Source organism: Mytilus galloprovincialis, chromosome 12 (genome assembly GCF_965363235.1).
Source record: "Mytilus galloprovincialis chromosome 12, xbMytGall1.hap1.1, whole genome shotgun sequence".
Lineage (NCBI taxonomy): Eukaryota > Metazoa > Mollusca > Bivalvia > Mytilida > Mytilidae > Mytilus > Mytilus galloprovincialis.
In genome coordinates, this window is record NC_134849.1 from 70,398,833 (window position 1) to 70,418,383 (window position 19,551).

General features: G+C 32.3%; 1 long non-coding RNA gene across 1 annotated transcript; it reads left to right on the forward strand.

Moving 5' to 3' along the window:
• Window positions 1-4,447: 4,447 nt before the first annotated feature.
• Window positions 4,448-7,330, forward strand: LOC143053566 (uncharacterized). The gene is made up of 3 exons (XR_012971409.1): window positions 4,448-4,666; window positions 5,387-5,546; window positions 6,246-7,330. It is a non-coding gene; the product is annotated as an uncharacterized LOC143053566 (long non-coding RNA).
• Window positions 7,331-19,551: the final 12,221 nt, after the last annotated feature.

The window sequence follows — 19,551 nt, forward strand, 5'->3', positions numbered from 1 at the left end:
CGTTTTTGGTTTATGAAACAACCAAGGATAAACCAAGATAAAATCAGAATAAACATGTTTTTTAACACTTTGGTCTTGAATTCTATGATGATAGATAAAAAAGCTTTAAGAAAATAAGGTACACAATTTGTCGGATATGTCGTCCGTAGGATATTTTGGACCATAGTAATTTCGTGCATCTTGCGTGTTACAATTTCTTGGATTTCAAATGTTTAGGTGTAAGCGGTCATAATAAGGCAAATAAAAAAGGAGAAAAAGAAACACGAAAGAAGCACGAAATTACTATGGTGTAAATTTTATTTGCCAGCACTGGGTTAATACAATTGCTAGTCGACTGTAAGTCCCTGAAGGTATCATCAACTCGGTCGTAAGTCACTTCGAATCCGACATGATTTTGATACACATTTTTCTGGAATTCTAAGTGCCCCTGGTCCTTCAAATAAAGCTAACCTTGTATGTCATTGATTTTTTTTGGTCCCTTTTGTTCATAAAGCGCTCTACATGTTTCTGGACTTGCACAGCCTCGGCTTTGAAATGCTTCGGTTTGAGCATTCCTGGTGATAGTTAATTAAGAATAGCGCTTCGGACGCACGAAATGATTGAAATGATTTTTCATGTTTGATAACATAATTTGTTAATCTAATATGGATGTTTTTATTTATTTTGATGCAAATAACGAAACATTATTTTTTCTATTGTTATATATAACACCAGACACAAAGACATACGCCAGAATACGTTGATGTAATAATGAAAGAGAAACCTCGGGTAAGAATTGTTTCTATAACATAGCACTGTATATCTGGAATCATATGTTGATATTTGAATGTCTTCGGGTTTTAGTTGTTGTGTTGAATTTCCGTCTTTTTGACTACTATTCTGTCTACATGTCCACATGTTCTTCTCCGTGTTTAATAGTTTATCTACATGTTTACCAGTCAGTGTACATTTCCAATAGTCTAACAACAAATCAACCAGTCTGAGTATGAATCCATCAATCTGCACCAGTCTGAGTATGTGTCTATTAATCTTTCTACATGTTTACCCTACCAGCCGGTCTATATTTCTACCATACTGTAAATAAAATTGAAAATGGAAATGGGGAATGTGTCAGAGGGACAACTACCCGACAATAGAAAAGACAACAGCAGAATGTCACCAACAGGTCTTCAATGTAGCGAGAAATTCCCGCACCCAAAAGCGTCCTTCAGCTGGCCCCTTAATAAATATATACTAGTTCAGTGATAATGGATGCCATACTAAACTCCAAATTGTACACAAGAAACTAAAATAAAAATAATACAAGACCAACAAAGGCCAAAGGCTCCTGACTTGGAACAGGCGAAAAAATGCGGCGGGGTTAAACATGTTTATGAGATCTCAACCATCCCCCTATACCTCTAGCCAATGTAGAAAAGTAAACGCATAACAATACGCACATTAAAATTCAGTTCAAGAGAAGTCCAAGTCTGATTTCAGAAGATGTAACCAAATAAAATAAACAAAATGACAATAATACATAAATAACAACAGACTACTAGCAGTTAACTGACATGCCAGCTCCAGATTTTAATTAAACTGATTGAAAGATTACGATTTCATCATATGAATATCAGGCACGATCCTTCCCGTTAGAGGTTTAGTATCATATCATCATAAAATATATGAAAAGAACATAACTCGTGTCATGCCAACAACTGGTTTTTGAATAAATGTGTTTAGTTCCGATGCAAAGACCATATAAGTGAATCAATATTAACGCCAAAATATGCAATCTTTAATGACCTGACAACAGTATCGTAACTATATCCCTTAATAAATCTATTTAAAGGTTTTGTCATTTTCTGAGGTGAATATTGACATTTTTGTGCTTTATAAAGAATATTTCCATAAAAAATTGTATGTGAAATACCTGAACGTATAAGAAGTCTGCATGTTGAGCTATATTTACGAATGATGTCCTTATACCGATGATAAAATTTATGAAATGTTTTGACTAGTTTTGGATATCAAAAAGTGCCTACATGTCCATCAGTCCGTCTTTATTTTTACCCTTCTGTAATTGCTTTGTATTGTGTTACTACATACTAATACATTCATGCTTTGAAATGACAAACAGTTTTCGGTGTGGTTCATTATCACCCAAGGAGTTTAATATGTTTCGCCACAACAATTCACGTTGCAGGTTTAGCTTTTTCTGACAACAGGCTAGTATGAAGAGTAAACTTTTTAATTCAATGATGCAAGCAAACCTTCAAAATTAAATAGTCTGATCTATCTCCGGTTGAAAAACTGTCGGTTCGCAACCATACTTAAAAGATATGTTTTCACCATTAATGTCTGTCTCTGCGTGCCTATTTTTCAGTCTGACGTCGCAGACGTTTTATAATTACCAAGGGTAAAAATTAGCTTTTTCTGTTATAAGGGGGAACATTGGATCAATCCAGTCCCCCCTCGAAAACATTTGCATGGGGGAAGACCTCCCTGATACCGCTTAAATGACGGTGAGAGACCCCCCTGTTCTTTCAATGTCAATAAAATTCGATGAATTCATAGACTCTGTATATATAAAGATTTTATCAGAAGGATTTCCAAGAATAATGTCATCTTCGATATCTACGGAGGGCTTAAATTGTCACGTTTCAGCCAAAAATTGTCAAAATTTGAGGACAAAGAGCATAGGGCAATGGTGAGAGCTCCCTGATCTCTCAATCTTTCTCATAGTATGCAGACATTTAGTAAAAAGGTAGATACACACGTGCCTAAAAGAAATTCGGGTACACTATCTGTCTTCTATAGCCCTCCGTAGATATCGAAGATGGTATTATTCTTGGAAATCCTTCTGATGCAATCTTTATTTATACAGAGTCTATGAATTCGTCGAATTTTATTGACATTGAAAGAACAAGGGGGGGGGTCTCTCACCGTCATTTAAGCGGTATCAGGTAGGTCTTAATATTAGTCAGATTGAGAGATCAGGGGGCTCTAGCCGTTGCCCTGTGCCCTTTGTCCTGCAATTTTGACAATTTTTAGCATTGTTAAGGGTTTATATTTGACAACGAGAGTTAAAGACTACTTGAAGGGGTCATAAAACGATTTCCTATGTATCTTTTCACTCCTTTCAACTATGAAAAGTATGCTTTTAATGTTATCAAATATTATATTATTTTATGATTTTCAACAAAATATGAATATCGAACTAGCAGACGGTTGGATATTGAACATCGAATATCGAATAACGAACCAGCTGCTTACTTCACTTCCATCATTGATGTGTTTTTTCTGGAGATATAATACAAGCAATTCTTATTTTTGTAATTTCATCTTTTACTTATATTTAAAGCTAATTAACCCAATCACGCATCAATTTCGCTGTCATAGCCCAAGAACCTAGTCAACTTTTGTTTGGCATGTAATCTACTAATTTTAGGAATGGTGGAGATAAATCTATGGCTAAAAATCATCTGCTTTTCCTAAATGTCGACGTCAAAATGGATAAATCCATCACTTGCGGAGATCGATAATCCAACTAAAAACCAAATACTATTAACTGACGAAGTAGTTTAACGACGAACACGGTGGTATGAGCACAACCGATAACTGATTTAAAATTTCGATTTTAAATCCTATAACGGCAAATTAAAAACTAAAACTTTATGACAATTCAAAACCATCTTTTCACATTGATGTACCATTTCTTATTATTACAGCGAAAGAAATGTGTGACGCAAATATAATACAAGTTTTTTTTAAAAGAAGATAAAATATGTGCCTTTACAACCGTTCGCAATTTTTTTCAGAAAACAATATCAGTTATCTCTTCATAAGAATGCAAGTGACTCACATTCATCTTGTATTCCCTCCCTTTCTAGCAATACTTGTTTATTAAAGGTTGCACTTTTAAAATACAGCGTTTCGCAAACCACGCCTCTTTTTGGGGAGATATATAACATTTATAGATATTTTGTTTTGTTTACGTAATATTTCCCAGATATGGTCTCTAAGTTTTACCTCAGTCAAAAAGACATTACTTGGGAATGTTACCAGTTTATAAACACGTGGTTGTGGCGAATTTTAACCTCTGCGGAAAGACCAAAGTGAAAGAAGAGTTAGTACAGAAATTAAGTATAGGTTTAAACACAAGTTCGGGGTCATATACATGTTGAAAATATGCCGAACAGCCCTATCTTTTAACCTTTGAATAAAATAGTAGTGCATATCAATTTTCCGTTCTAGTATATATATTTTTTTTACGAAACTTCATAGTAAAAGTGGCATAGTTTTAGTCGTAAAGGGAATTCCGTTGTCTATATTTACATAGATGTAATTGTATATCATTTGAATTTTGCTAAATTACTTATACAATTATCATATATCAAAAATAGCATTCTTGGTGATTTAAAATTTAATATAATATATTTTTCTAAATCATAAAATATAGGCAGTATTAGATGATACATTCCTGTTGTATGATATACGACGAAAAAATAGAATGCGGGCAGTTGATGTTGTAATGGAAATTATAAAATATCTCAAAGGAGACCTCCTATCCAGTCTTAACCAGAGGCTTACTAATTTTGATGACAGTCTCATTCAGTGGGTTCTGACAGTTCCAGTTACTTGGAGCTTAACAGCTCGCAATTTCATGAGAAAAACGGCATATCTGGTATTATATGTACAGTTTGGTTAAGCTTGTTTTACTAGTTCTTGTAAATGAAGAAACAATTCAATTATATGGTGATATACATATGCATATTTAATGTATGATAAAGAGTAAAATCACAAAAATACTGAACTGCGAGGAAATTTTAAAGCGGAAAGTCCCTATTCAAAAGCGAAATCAAAAAGTCAAACAAATCAACTGTTATTCTTTTGACTTAGTACATCCATTTACTTATGTCGAACATGGTAAAATAAACCTGGTTTTACCTCTTAATGGTAAGACAGTCGCATCAAATTCAATTATATTGACAATGATGTGTGAACAAAACAAACAGACATTATGGGTAAAAATGTCACAAAAAGGGGCACAGAAGTCAACATAATTTGTGTTAAAATGTTAATCACTATTAAAGCAAATGATTATGTAACAAAGAAGCACACAAAAGCATATATACAAGCACATTAGAGCAAATGAAAAACAAGAATACAAAATTTACAATAGAACAATAACACAATGACGGGATGTAATAGTACAGGGCCATTTAAAATGTACAAAGGAAGCACAAAAATCCATATAGACATAGCACATTAGCAAAAATGAAAGGCTAGAGTACAAAAGATAATTATAGTAATGAATTATCATTGATATGTTAAAAAATATAATTTAACTGCCTATACAAGTTAGACGGTGTAAAAAGATCGACTAAAAATATGCACATTCCAGGCTGGTATTCCAAAACATCAATTGAAACTTCTACCTGAAGCAGAAGCTGCTGCTTTTTACTGTGGCCAGAAGGAACTTGATATACAGCAAAGCTCTGATGGTGCAGCATTTTTGTCAGAACTTCCTTCAAATTATACATTTTTGGTAGCAGACCTAGGAGGTAACATGGAAAAAATGATAATAAGGGCAATAAAAAGCAGAACAAACATTATGTAAAGTCGCATCATTTTTGATATAATCATTGATATGATTATATTTATAAATTTACTGTTTACAAATTTTTGAATTTTTTGAAATACTAAGGCTTTTCTACCTCAGGCATAGATTACCTTAGCTGTATTTGGCAAAACTTTTAGGAATTTTGGTTCTCAATGCTCTTCAACTTCGTACTTATTTGGCCTTTTTAACTTTTTTTGATTCGAGCGTCACTGATGAGTGTTTTGTAGACGAAACGCGCGTCTGGCGTATATACTAAAGTTAGTCCTGGTATCTATAATGAGTTTATCATGTATCGCCACCAACCCAGTAGTATATGACTAACATTTTCGCATTTAGCACATTTAGAGCTATTCATATAGCATTATTACTTGAAAGTTAGATGTTTTGTCAATACATTGTACATTTGTTGTTTTATTATTTGCTCTTTTATGTAATTTATAAGCCAGTTTCAGAATATTAAACGTAGGACAGTTCAGTTACAAAATAAAACTTGGTTAAACCGATGCTTGTTACAGAGCTTATATGAACCTTTAAACCTGTAAGTGATGGTCTTTTGTCATGTGTCTAGGATTTTTTTTTAAAGAAAGTAAGGTGTAAGGTAAAAAACATTATTGTTTATTGTAATAACTATTTTGTACAGGTGGAACGATAGATATAACTGTACACCAAAAAGGGCATGGGAAGGTACAGATAGCGATGGGGTTAGAGTGGGGAAGCAAGAAAGTCAATGAATGTTTTGAGGACTATTGTTTAGGACTATTTGGAGACGGTTTCACAGATTTAAGGGTGAACAATCCTGATGACTATCTATTCTTAATGGAAAATTTCGAACAGGAAAAATTACAGTTTACAACTGAAAAATTAAACAAAGTCGAAAAGATTCTGATCAGGCTTCCTGCATCTCTATTATACAATAAAACCGAGAAGTTAGCGATTCCAACAAATGTATTTCGATCATTTTATGACAACTCAATTGACGGATTGATAAGAGCATTGAATGAGTTATTTCATTATGAAGAAATGAAAAACGTGAAAACAATTATTGCTGTTGGGAGATTCGCAGAGTCATCGATAATAATAAATGAACTGAGGAGTAGCTTTAAAGGTCTTGATATAGTTGTCCCCGGAACTCCTGGATTGGCAGTAATGCGTGGAGCTATTTAGAATGGTTTTATTGAAAATCCGAACACAAATGAACCAAAGTCCAAGTACGGAACGTTTGGCAGAAGATCCTTAAGAAGATCATTTAGGAACCTTTCCTTTAGAAGAGCAGGAAAGTACACGTGTGGCAATGACAGTACAGATAAACAAGAACGATTCCTTTCTGAAATATTCGGTAGCGAAATTGTAATGATTATGAAAACGGAACTAGAACAAGATTTTTTCAAATTCTGTTTTGAATTCCAAAAGAAAATTCGAAAATTCAAAAACGGAAATAATTTGCCAACAGAAGAACTAGTGTTTTCAGTACCTTACGAATGGCGTGATCGTTTTTCAAAACTAAACAATAAAAGCTTGGAGGAAAAAATTCTGGAATCGGAGTATAAAGACTTCGTTTCATGTAAATATGACAAGCTGAAAATTAAATGGCCGTTTTTTCAGAAATATTTCTCAGTATAGACAGGTGCAGATATTTTTTTTTGTCTGTATCGTTATTTATAATTAACTTTTTAATCGTAACATAATTTCGCTTTAAAGTTCGTGCATAGACTTTTAAAAGTAATTATCTGTACTATTGATACTGCTCTTAATAAATCAGTACTAATTTTTTGTATTAGAATTGGGATTTACAAATTTTGACCCGTAGCATCACTTAAGAGACATTAATAGTCTAGAGATGCACTTGACAAAATATAGGAAGTTCTGTTAAGAAGTTTGATATATCGTTTTATTTATATCTTTTTATCAAATTTATTGGATCACCTGGTCATTTAAAGATCTGCCATAATTTGTCGCCCGTCATCCGTACGTTTGCCGTCGTAAACTTAAACAAGAGTGCACACGCTGAAATGTCTCGCCTTCTATACTAATCATTGATATTATGTTGATAGTCCTAAGTATAAAGCTATGTTTTATTACAACTGTCACATAAACTTAACATTAACCAAGATAACTAAACAAAGACCAATGAACCTTGAAAAAGAGTTCCAGGTCAGATGGACCATGCCAGGCAGACAGGTACAGCTTACAATGCTTCTATACAACATATATAGTTGACACATTACTTATAGTTTAAGAAAAATAGGCCAAGCACAAAAACTTAACACTGTGCAATGAACCGTGAAAATGAGGTCACGGTTCAATAAAACCTGCTCAACTGACATAAAGATCATAAAATATTTCCATACACTAAATATAGTTGACCTATGGCATATAGCACAAGATAAAAAGACCAAAACTCAAAAACTTAACTTTGACCACTGAACCATGAAAATGAGATCAAGGTCACATGACATCTGCCCGCTAGACATGTACACTTAACAATCATTCCATACAACAAATATAGTAGACCTATTGCATATGGTATGAGAAAAACAGACCAAAACACAAAAATTTAACTATAACCACTGAACCATGAAAATGAGGTCAAGGTCAGATGACACCTGCCAGTTGGACATGTACACCTTACAGTCCTTCCATACACCGAATATACTAGCCCTATTGCTTATAGTATCTGAGATATGGACTTGACCACCAAAACTTAACCTTGTTCACTAAAACATGAAATGAGGTCGAGGTCAAGTGAAAACTGTCTGACAGACACGAGGATCTTGCAAGGTACGCACATATCAAATATAGTTATCCTATTACTTATAATAAGAGAGAATTCAACATTACAAAAAAAATAAACTTTTTTTTCAAGTGGTCACTGAACCATGAAAATGAGGTCAAGGACATTGGACATGTGACTGACGGAAACTTCGTAACATGAAGCATCTATATACAAAGTATGAAGCATTCAGGTCTTCCACCTTCTAAAATATAAAGCTTTTAAGAAGTGAGCTAACGCCTCCGCCGCCGCCGGATCACTATCCCTATGTCGAGCTTTCTGCAACAAAAGTTGCAGGCTCGACAATAAAACTATTCAGCAATTCTGTGTTGACATGAATTGTCATTGACATGGTCAATTATAAATTAACTGTTCACATAAATTTGAATTTTTTTAAATACTATAAGGCTTTTCTACCTCAGATGTATATCACCTTAGCTGTATTTGGCAAACTGTTTAGGAATTTTTGGTCCTTTACTTTACAACTTCGAACTATAGTATGTTTTTTTTTCTTTTTCTTTTTAACTTTTTCTGATTTGCGAGTCACTGTTGAGACTTTTGTAGACGAAACGAGCGTCTGGCGTAAATACAAAATTTCAATTCTTGTATCATGATAAATTTACTCTCAACTGAAGCTATTGGGCCAATTGTAACCAAATTTCACCTAAATAATTTATAAACATGACCGCTGTTGATAGAACATATGGATAACATATATATTTTGACTAATTTCTCAAAAACTAAAGCAGTTAGTCTTTTCCTCACAAGTGACTTACCAAATTAGTCTTATCACCGATAAGTTTTTACTTACATGAGAAGCACGATGTGTGCCAAATATAAAGTAGGATGCAATAACATTTTTAGAGTGCATGATTTCTTCCTAGGTGTTTGGGGATCGTGTTGCTTAGTTCTTAGTATGCTATGTTGTGTTTTGTATTCTGTTGTTTGTCTCTCGGTTGTAGGAATTTTGCTCATTGTTGAAGGCCGCACGCTTACATACGTATAGTTGTTAAATTCTACGTCATTTGGTGGAAAGTTCTTTCATTTACAATTATATCACGTGCACATCTTCCTATTTTCTATAAAATCTTGTTAATATATCTTATTACCATATATAATCGTTTTACATGAAACTTTTATGAATATTTTGTAAGCGTCCGTTGTCAAAACCTTTTTTGAAAGTATCACTAGCTCAGTTGTAATTACTCTGATGACTTGAATATCATCGATAAGGTTATTTCTTTGCAAAAGCTCATCAAAGATACGAGCCTTATTCTTTGGTACTTTATAGGCGTGCTTAGTCATTCACCATAAGACTCATCAGTGGCGCTCAAATCAAAACAGTTGCAAAGCCAAATCAAATATTTCGGAGACTATGAGACTTTTAAACAGATAATTAAGAAAAATTGTACCGTATACTTAAATTGCTATTTTCATCGAAAACTAAGTTTTTTAATTATATCCAAAGACAGATATGGCACAGCGTGCTTTGTGTTCTTCATTTTGTAATTGTTTTAGAATCCCCGATGACTCTTGTGTGGGCAAACATAATTGGTATCTTGCTGTCGTTTGATGATGCGTTATCGGATATGCAAAGTTTAAAACATTTGTGTCAATATCAATATACCGTTGTACATGTAATGACAGAAATAATATATGCAAAGTAAAAAAGTTGTACTGACACAAGAATCTTAACATTTCTAATTTTTATTTAAGTCACATAACTATTTACATTTTTCCTACGTACGTAATAAAAACACAAAAATACGTTATTCAAACATATTGCAAAGTTCAATAGAATAAATAAAATAACACAATAACTTACAAAGGTGCGAGTTGCAAGAGACTGTAAAAATACACATACCAACTAACTGTACCAATGTTTTTAGCTTAACATACAGAATTATTAAAAAAGCAATTTATAATAATATTGTGGCAATAAATTAGCATGCTATATTGTTATGAAACTAACATCAATGAAATCTTTTACTCCTGAGACAAATAAACAACCCGTTAGTTCTATTCGTCAGTAAAAGTGTTTGTTAGCGAGTATGCATATCCTTGACATTCACATAAAACATGTTTTATCATTATAAATTACATTACTATTAGCATTATCATTTTGATTCCCCTATCAGCTGTGATCCTAGTTGGAGATTTTAAATTTAGTTTTAAATGCTTCTGTCTTTACCTCATTAGTAGAGCTGAAATCTTTTTATTTAGTTGATTTATTCACCTGTAGGCTTCCAGCTAACTGTTATCATTGACTAATATTATTTGTTCTGGTTTACAATTAAAAAAAACTTATTCTCGATGTTCTTAATAAATGTAATAACAGACTTGTTTAAATGCATTTAATAATACAGTTTTGATTTTAATGAAGATATTTAAACTTTGCATGTACTCTTTCTGTCTAATTTTTGATATCATGTAAATCAAATTTATTCTTTAATAGAAAACAAATCTTTTTGAATAATTAGGTCATCAGTTTTCTTAGAAAAAGTTGCCTTAAGTAATTAATACGAAATACTATTGCTATATAGTACATTGTATTTCCATAAAGAGCAAAAAAAGTGGCGTATCTAACAAAACTCATAAGAAATCTTAAAGCTTTATACCGCCATGAAATAGCCCCAAAAACGGTACTGAAAAGTGGCGTTAAAAACACAAATATCAACAACAAGCATTTACTGAGACATCCATTTATTGATTTTCGAAACGTGCATATTAACCCAAAATGGCTATAACACTCATGGTTGGTTTGTAATTAAAAAGAATTATTAGCAGCAAATTTACCCAAACAGAAATTTTACACTCGATAATACAATTAGAAAATACATTTTGTTTTAAACATGTTAAAAGAAAAGAAATTAGATACGGCTGTCATACACGTGAGAGGTTTAGCTAGCAATGTAAACAGGTTTAATCCAAACATGTTTTTGTGAAAAAAAACCTTACAAATTCAGGAATTTTACAGATGTTATCCATTCGTTTGTTGTGTTTTAGCTTAATTTTGTCATTTGTTAAGAAACTTTCCGTTTTGGATTTTACTAGTAGTTCGGTTTGTTTGTTTTACTTTTTTGTAATACACGTTTTTTTTTATAAAGCTGCTGCACATGTATAATAATTAATTACAAATTCACGAAAATCGGTTATTGAGGCATTTTCTGAAAGACAAAATTCAAAACATTTAGATATTGCTGTCCAACAGACTTATACCATGTGAGCACTGGAAGGATGTTATTTATAGTAAAAATGTTGTGATTTTGGAATTCAAGTAGCGGAAAAGTGGATGTATCATACATTCTGTTTCAACTTACCTTTCTGTTTATAAAAATGTATTTTTTCTATTTTGATACAAAAATTAATAATTACAAACCTCAAATTCAAAATAAAGATAATGAAGTTTAATCTTTTTCTACATGCATTCCACTCTCGTATGTTTTGACGGTAAAATTTTCAACTTGTCCTATAATCAGTGTTTTGGTACGTACAGCAGTCAATGTTCCACATGAATCTAAAATAATTTTATTCGTATCTACGGCATTTATATTTTTAGCTGAGCTTTCAACTAAACATTCACATTCATTTTTATTCTGTAAGTTTTCAGGTTTATTCAGGTCATCTAAAAATTGTCGATTGACATACAAACTATGTTTATTTTCAAAATTTTCATATTGTTTTCCATCTTCTTGCAATTCATAATGTTCTTTACTAAACTCATCTGTAGATTCATCAATTATTTCGTAGCCATTGTTCTGAATACCCACATTGTTCTGTTCAGTTTCGTCCAAGTCCTTTGTTACGGTCTGCAATGACAAAGATGAAACACATTTTCCTTGAAGATATACAAAAACATTAATGTATCCATAGGCATGTTCCTTTTTATGTGAACAGATAATTAGGGATAACTCATTATTGATACACCTTCGTTAAGCCTTGGAACCTGAAGTCAGTTTCAACAATGCTTTGAAAGCATGCGTGTAAAAAATTAAATAAAGTAATCTTAGAAGATTCGAATTTAATTATGGAAATGATTGATAAAGCGTGTCGGCAAGTTCTGTACCGTAACCGAGGTTTACCTCGTTAATGATACCGACAACTTTATTCCCTTTTGTTTTAGTAAAAAAAGCAAAGATTTTTAAACAATAAATCTATAATTACAACCACAACATCGATAATTTATGTCAACTCTGATGTGCTAACTACTGATACTAAAATGGTTGACACTTTTGTCTTGTCGGCAGTTCAAAGATTAAAAACAAAATTACATAACATTGTTCTAACAAATACAAATCATATCTACTATAATTGTAAGTTTAAAAACATTTCTATATATGAAAATAAACTGCACTGTATCGTGTTTATTTAATACGAACCTTTGGCTTAGTAGTTGGATCTTTTCCATGATAATTTCTTATTCTTTCTGTTTTCACATCCAAGCCAACATTTTCGTAGTTAATTTGCACTTAGCTTTTATTTGTATTTGTTTCTTGCTTAAAAAAGTACATTGTTATCCGTTAATTAAACCCAAATAAATTATTATTTTTGATATAGATATGCACACAACCTGTCGTCGATACCTTGCACAAGATCATAAAATTGAGAATGGAAATGGGGAATGTGTCAAAGAGACAACAACCCGACCAAATAAAAAACAACAGCAGAGGGTAACCAACAGGTCTTCAATGTAGCGAGAAATTCCCGCACCCGGAGGCGTCCTTCAGCTGGCCCCTAAACAAATATATACTAGTCATGTATATTCACTGACTGTCAATGACTTCTTTACACTAAATCCATTGCATGTTTGATGTGTACTGATTTCGGTCTTAGATGCATGCTTTTTTCTATTAGCTGTTATTGACTTTAAACTAGTTGCCAGTAACTGAGAGTACTTTCAATACTCTCAGATCTTGGTCTTTTTGTTGTGGTGGATGTATAAGTATACGCTTTGTAACGATATGATGAGTTAAGCCCTTTTAATTGATTGTAATATTTGTTCTGATGTTGTACTCTTACACCACTGTCCAATTTAAGGGGAGAATTGGGCATTTCAAAATAGTTTAACCTCGTCACATTCTGTATGTGCCTATCTAAAGTCAGGAGCCTGTGATCCAATGGTTGTCCTTGGTTGTTGTATATCGTATTTGTTTATTTAGTTCATTGTTTTGTACTTAAATCAGGCCTTTAGTTTTTTTGTTTGAATTGTTTTCGACATGTGCTGACTATTCGGTATGTGTTTTGCTCATTGTTGAAGACCGAAGGATGACATATAGCTGTTAGCTTTTATGTCATATATAAGGGACTTTCAGTTTCGAATTTTCCTTGGAGTTCGGTAGATATATATATATATATGCATGTTTGTTATAATTTTATTTTCTAATAGATTTTGTTGTCTTTTGTGAAAATGACTGGATGCGTTACAAACTAAAACAAATCTTTATTTAATCTTTTAATTGATATGATAAGCAATATTATCTTTCCAATTCATATGATAAGCGATTTTATCTGTCATAAATTCAAAAGTTTGGCAGTCTTTTGAAAGTAAAGTTCGCATCTGTTCTATATTTCTCATCGTAAAAATTAATGGATTAGTTTTGAAAACGATCGTTCCTCAACAGACTTATTGTTGATTTTGCATCAACATTTCATTGTAAAATAGATTGTACAAGTTTGAATACTGTTATATTTCCAACGACAATGAAACGTTTCTTCGATAAATAGAATTCAATAGACCATTAATACGCTTACCAATGCTGTTCATATAAAAAAGAAGATGTGGTATGGTTGCCAATGAGACAACTGTCCACAAGAGACCAAAATGACACACACATTAACAACTATAGGTCACCGTACGGCCTTCAACAATGAGCAAAGCCCATACCGCATAGTCAGCTATAAAAGGCTCTGATATGACAATGTAAAACAATTATTTCAGTTTACTGAGTCTTCTTGTTTGTTAACCTTCTGAGACACGGTGCAATCGTTTTTAACGGCAAGCTAAATTTGCAGTCGTGTCGGCTTTTGGACGAGCCTTGTGACAGACTAAATGTCGGCTTCAGAAGTTTGAAATTTCTAGGTCTTGCAGTTTATCAAGTGTAAGATTCTTTTTTAAACACTGTATGTTTGTGAACTACAACGTGCTTGGTATTAGATAAGTGAGTTTCAATTTCCTCTTGGTATCTTAAAGCTATTCAGGTTAAATTATATACATTGTTTGTACTAAAAATTATTTTCAATAGTGTGACAAGCACTCTTTTTAATATTTTTAAAGTAAAAAAAACATATTCTTAATTTATTTATAATTTCTTTATTGAATTATGTTTAATTTATATGACTTCACCTGATATGTCAAAATACCCCTTGATGTATTGACAAGTTAATAGGAACAAATTCCCTCTCCTATCAATATGATGATCTTCTGATCATGGAACTTAAAATTGAGAATGGAAATGGGGAATGTGCCGAAGAGACAACAACCCGACCATAGAAAAAACAAGAGTGCACACGCTGAAATGTCTCGCCTTCTATACTAATCATTGATATCATGTTGATAGTCCTAAGTAAAAAGCTAAGCTTTATAACAACTGTACCATAAACTTAACATAAACCAAGATAACTAAACAAAGACCAATGAACCTTGAAAATGAGGCCAAGGTCAGATGAACCATGCCAGGCAGACATGTACAGCTAACAATGCTTCTATACAACATATATAGTTGACCTATTACTTATAGTTTAAGAAAAATAGACCAAAACACAAAACCTTAACACTGTGCAATGAACCGTGAAAATGAGGTCACGGTCAAATAAAACCTGCGCGACTGACATCATTAAATATTTCCATACACCAAATATAGTTGACCTATGGCATACAGTATTAGATAAAAAGACCAAAACTCAAAAACTTAACTTTGACCACTGAACCATGAAAATGAGGTCAAGGTCACATGACATCTGCCCGCTAGACATGTACACCTTACAATCATTCCATACAACAAATATAGTAGACCTATTGCATATAGTATGAAAACAACAGACCAAAACACAAAAATTTAACTATAACCACTGAACCATGAAAATGAGGTCAAAGTCAGATGACACCTGCCAGTTGGACATGTACACCTTACAGTCCTTCCATACACCGAATATACTAGCCCTATTGCTTAAAGTATCTGAGATATGGACTCGACCACCAAAACTTAACCTTGTTCACTGATCCATGAAATGAGGTCGAGGTCAAGTGAAAACTGTCTGACAGACATGAGGACCCTGCAAGGTACGCACATATCAAATATAGTTATCCTATTACTTATAACAAGAGAGAATTCAACATTACAAAAAAATTTGAACTTTTTTTTCAAGTGGTCACTGAATCATGAAAATGAAGTCAAGGACATGGACATGTGACTGACGGAAACTTCGTAACATGAGGCATCTATATACAAAGTATGAAGCATCCAGGTCTTCCACCTTCTAAAATATAAAGCTTTTAAGAAGTTAGCTAACGCCGCCGCCGCCGCCGGATCACTATCCCTATGTCGAGCTTTCTGCAACAAAAGTTGCAGGCTCGACAAAAAACCAACAGCAGAAGGTCACCAACAGGTCTTCAATGTAGCGAGACATTCCATGTTCTGATCAAGCAATATCTGCCACATACGTTCCTGTCGGAAAACTATTTAGAATTGCTGTCAAAATGTTCAGACCAGAGAGATTCAGACTAAATGACAAAACATTAAAATAAGTAATGATTATCAAATGCAACGCTTAAACTATGCTTACATGAATATTTTACACATGCATTATAAATACATGTATAATATTGTTAAAAAAATATGATGAAATGTAATGTGTAATTTAATTAATTACTTTAGTTAAGTTCTTGTAATTTGATTAATTACATTTCAAAAACTGTGTAATGTGTAATTAGTGTAATTGATCATTTTTGCAATGTAATGTGTAATTTAATTAATTACATTCCAATGTAATTGACCCCAAGTCTGTCTTAGACGATCATAGGATTGTATGTAGATTTATTTGAAAGCGTTTTTGTGTTTAAAAAAAGAGATAAATAATGATAATCAGTTTACATCTCAACTTGGAAGGACATTCCAATCTGGTATTTACGTAATCTGCACTCCTTGTCACAGCTTTGACATGATCACTCTGAAAAGAGAAGACAATAGACCATAAATCATTTGAATTTAACACGTAAAGAATGAATTTTTCACAAAAAAGAAAACAAGAACAAGTAATGCAAGACCAGTTTTTCCTTTACCCATTATAAAAATAAATCATCATATAAGTAGTCACTGATTTGAAGGTTACCAATATTTGACAAAAAATTGAGCAACGTCATATCATTTGCAATTCTGTTCAGATAATCAAACATTGCATTATGGTACCGGATCTTACACGTAAAAAAAATGTTTTGCTTTTAAAAAAATTCCCATATTTCTGATTATGTTTTTGAAAACTAATTAAAGATTCATTGAAACAGTATTAAATAACGACATGGTTAAAGAAATCAGTTAAGTAAGAAAAGAATCATGTCTGTGTACATTTTAAAATTGATTGAAATGTTGATGAGCAATCTGACCTTTGTAGTTAATAATGTTGAATCATTTAAGCATTCATTTTCTTTCTTTCTCGTCTATTTCATCTTTTGATAATACAACTGATTGCCATAAAAAGCTGTGAAGTAAGATTCTCAAAACTTATTTTTAAGATACTATTTCTATAAACCGAATGACATTCGTGAGATAAAAGCTCAAATTATTTTTTATAGGTAGTCATTTTTTTCCCCTGAGTTTTATGTTATTTTGTTAGTGAATTAACTATATTCGTTCCTTTATAATTTTATACGATTATTATTTTCTGGAGACATGAAAGGACACATAAGAACAACTGTTGAGACATGCATTTCCTATTCTATTCATAATCACTGTGGATGAGTTATGACAAGATCTAATCATTGTCATAGAATCAATGCACTTCATAACATTTTTTTCATAAAAGTTTTGTTTTATTCTATTTGATCATTTTCTAACACTAGAATGCTGCACATTTATATATCCGTGCTCTACCTGAACATTTACTCGGTTACACATCTATCAATCTAAAAATATATCTAGTCCACTTAAATAACTATAAATAGTATCGTTGAAATGTTTGCTAACACTATTCTTTTTCAGTAGGTATAATCTCCACATTCAAAATCTAACTGTTATAAGCATGTGAAGATGATATAAAAGAAAGTATGACCAAACTAATTTGTAAATGAGAGTAAACGAAAAATATGAATATTTAAGCTTTGCACAAAAAAAATATAACAAAACACTGAGACATTTGCACAAAATAGGTAAAACGAGTGCATCAAACATATGAAACGATAGATTCTAAGCAACACAATTCCATTTATAGTCAATCTATTTGAATTTTCCATGATTTCTACTTTAAACTATTTAAAGAGATGGCATCTTACATGTAGTTTACTGCAGGATTAAGTTGGGGTTGGTGTTTGTAAGTCTTCAGCTTTCCATGTAGTATACATGTACAGGTATAATACAAATACCAACGCACATTCAAAACGTTATATTTTAGTTTTATTTGCGATTAGTGATTTTTCATAACTGCCATGGCGTTCTCATGTTTACTTTAGCTAAAGATTATCATCTTGCACATACTGTAAACTTTAAGTCTTAAGGTGGTACCTAACACTACAGGGAGATAACTCTGTAAAGTCAGCTAAACGTTTTAATTACGTTGTGTTGTAAAAAGAATATTAAGCTTCTCAATGATCAAAATTGGTGTTTGTCAAATTGTTATATAACCAGTGTAATTTTTCTGACAAAACGGTTGGTTCAAAATTTTTATATTTTTGTACTCTGACAAAATTTTATGAAAACTAAACGAGCCAAATTAATTTTTGTGAAAGTGTTAGGTACCACCTTAAGTGTGAAATACTGCTATGCATATCAACAAAATATGAAAATACGGATTTTTTGTGTTATTAAAATTTACTGTTACAAAATGATAGAAATTATTATAAATTAAGGAATGTATCTCCCTCATGCAAAGCTCTGATTCCTTTCACGGATTTGGCTATACTTTTTGGACCTTTTGGATTATAGCTCTTCATCTTTTATATAAGCTTTGGATTTCAAATATTTTGGCCACGAGCATCACTGAAGAGACATGTATTGTCGAAATGCGCATCTGGTGCAAGAAAATTGGGACCGTTAATTTTATTGTAATATGTATATGTCGTGTACAAGTTGCGATTTTGTACAGGTTATAACATGTACAAAAATATTGTACATGTTATAACTTGTATAATGCAAAAATACAGGTTATAACATGTACAAAAGTACCTCATACATGTTATAACCTGTACAAAATATTGCTAAAAAATGGTTTTAACTTGTACAAAATTCAAGATAAATCTAAATGAAGTAAAATGTGCATTTAAATTCACCAATGCATAAAGAACAACAATAAATAGGTCAGAAGGTGTCTTTTTCTGTAGAGGACAATGATCACAAAGTTTCAGAAATATACGTTTCATGACTTATGTTGGCAAAATGTGTTTTCATGTAATTGTATGTTTTATGTAGTCCATCATAGCTTAAATAAGTGTGACACTATTTACTAAAAGCTTGCATTTCCTCAATGACAATTACATTAGATACTAGTAACTAAATTCTTCCAAAAATTTTAAGAACGATGCCTAAACATTTGGGGTAATACTCCTCCCCTTCATTTTATAGCATACAAAGACTAAACCAATGTCTTACATGCTGCCTCTGTAAAAGCAAGAGAGAGCTGAAATAGTTTTCATTGGACCACGCTTCATTATCAATATCTTTGGATCTAATCTTCAACATTTTTGGCCTTCAGCATGACTTATGTTTTAAATATATATCCTCTACTTTGAAAGCATGTATTTGTGTCCTTTGGATGTCGTCTGCTCCATGGTCTGGTTATTGTCTTTAAGACAAAACAAATACCCCAAATTTTATTTGTAGACACATCTGTCCTGGCTATCCTCTTATGTCTATAGTGTAATCTAGAATGAAAGGATTTTACTATTGCCCTAAAAGAACTGTCAGCCTGACACCTTTTAGTCAGTTCTAGGTTAGAACTGTTCTAGCTAGAACTGATTTGGTCAGTTCTA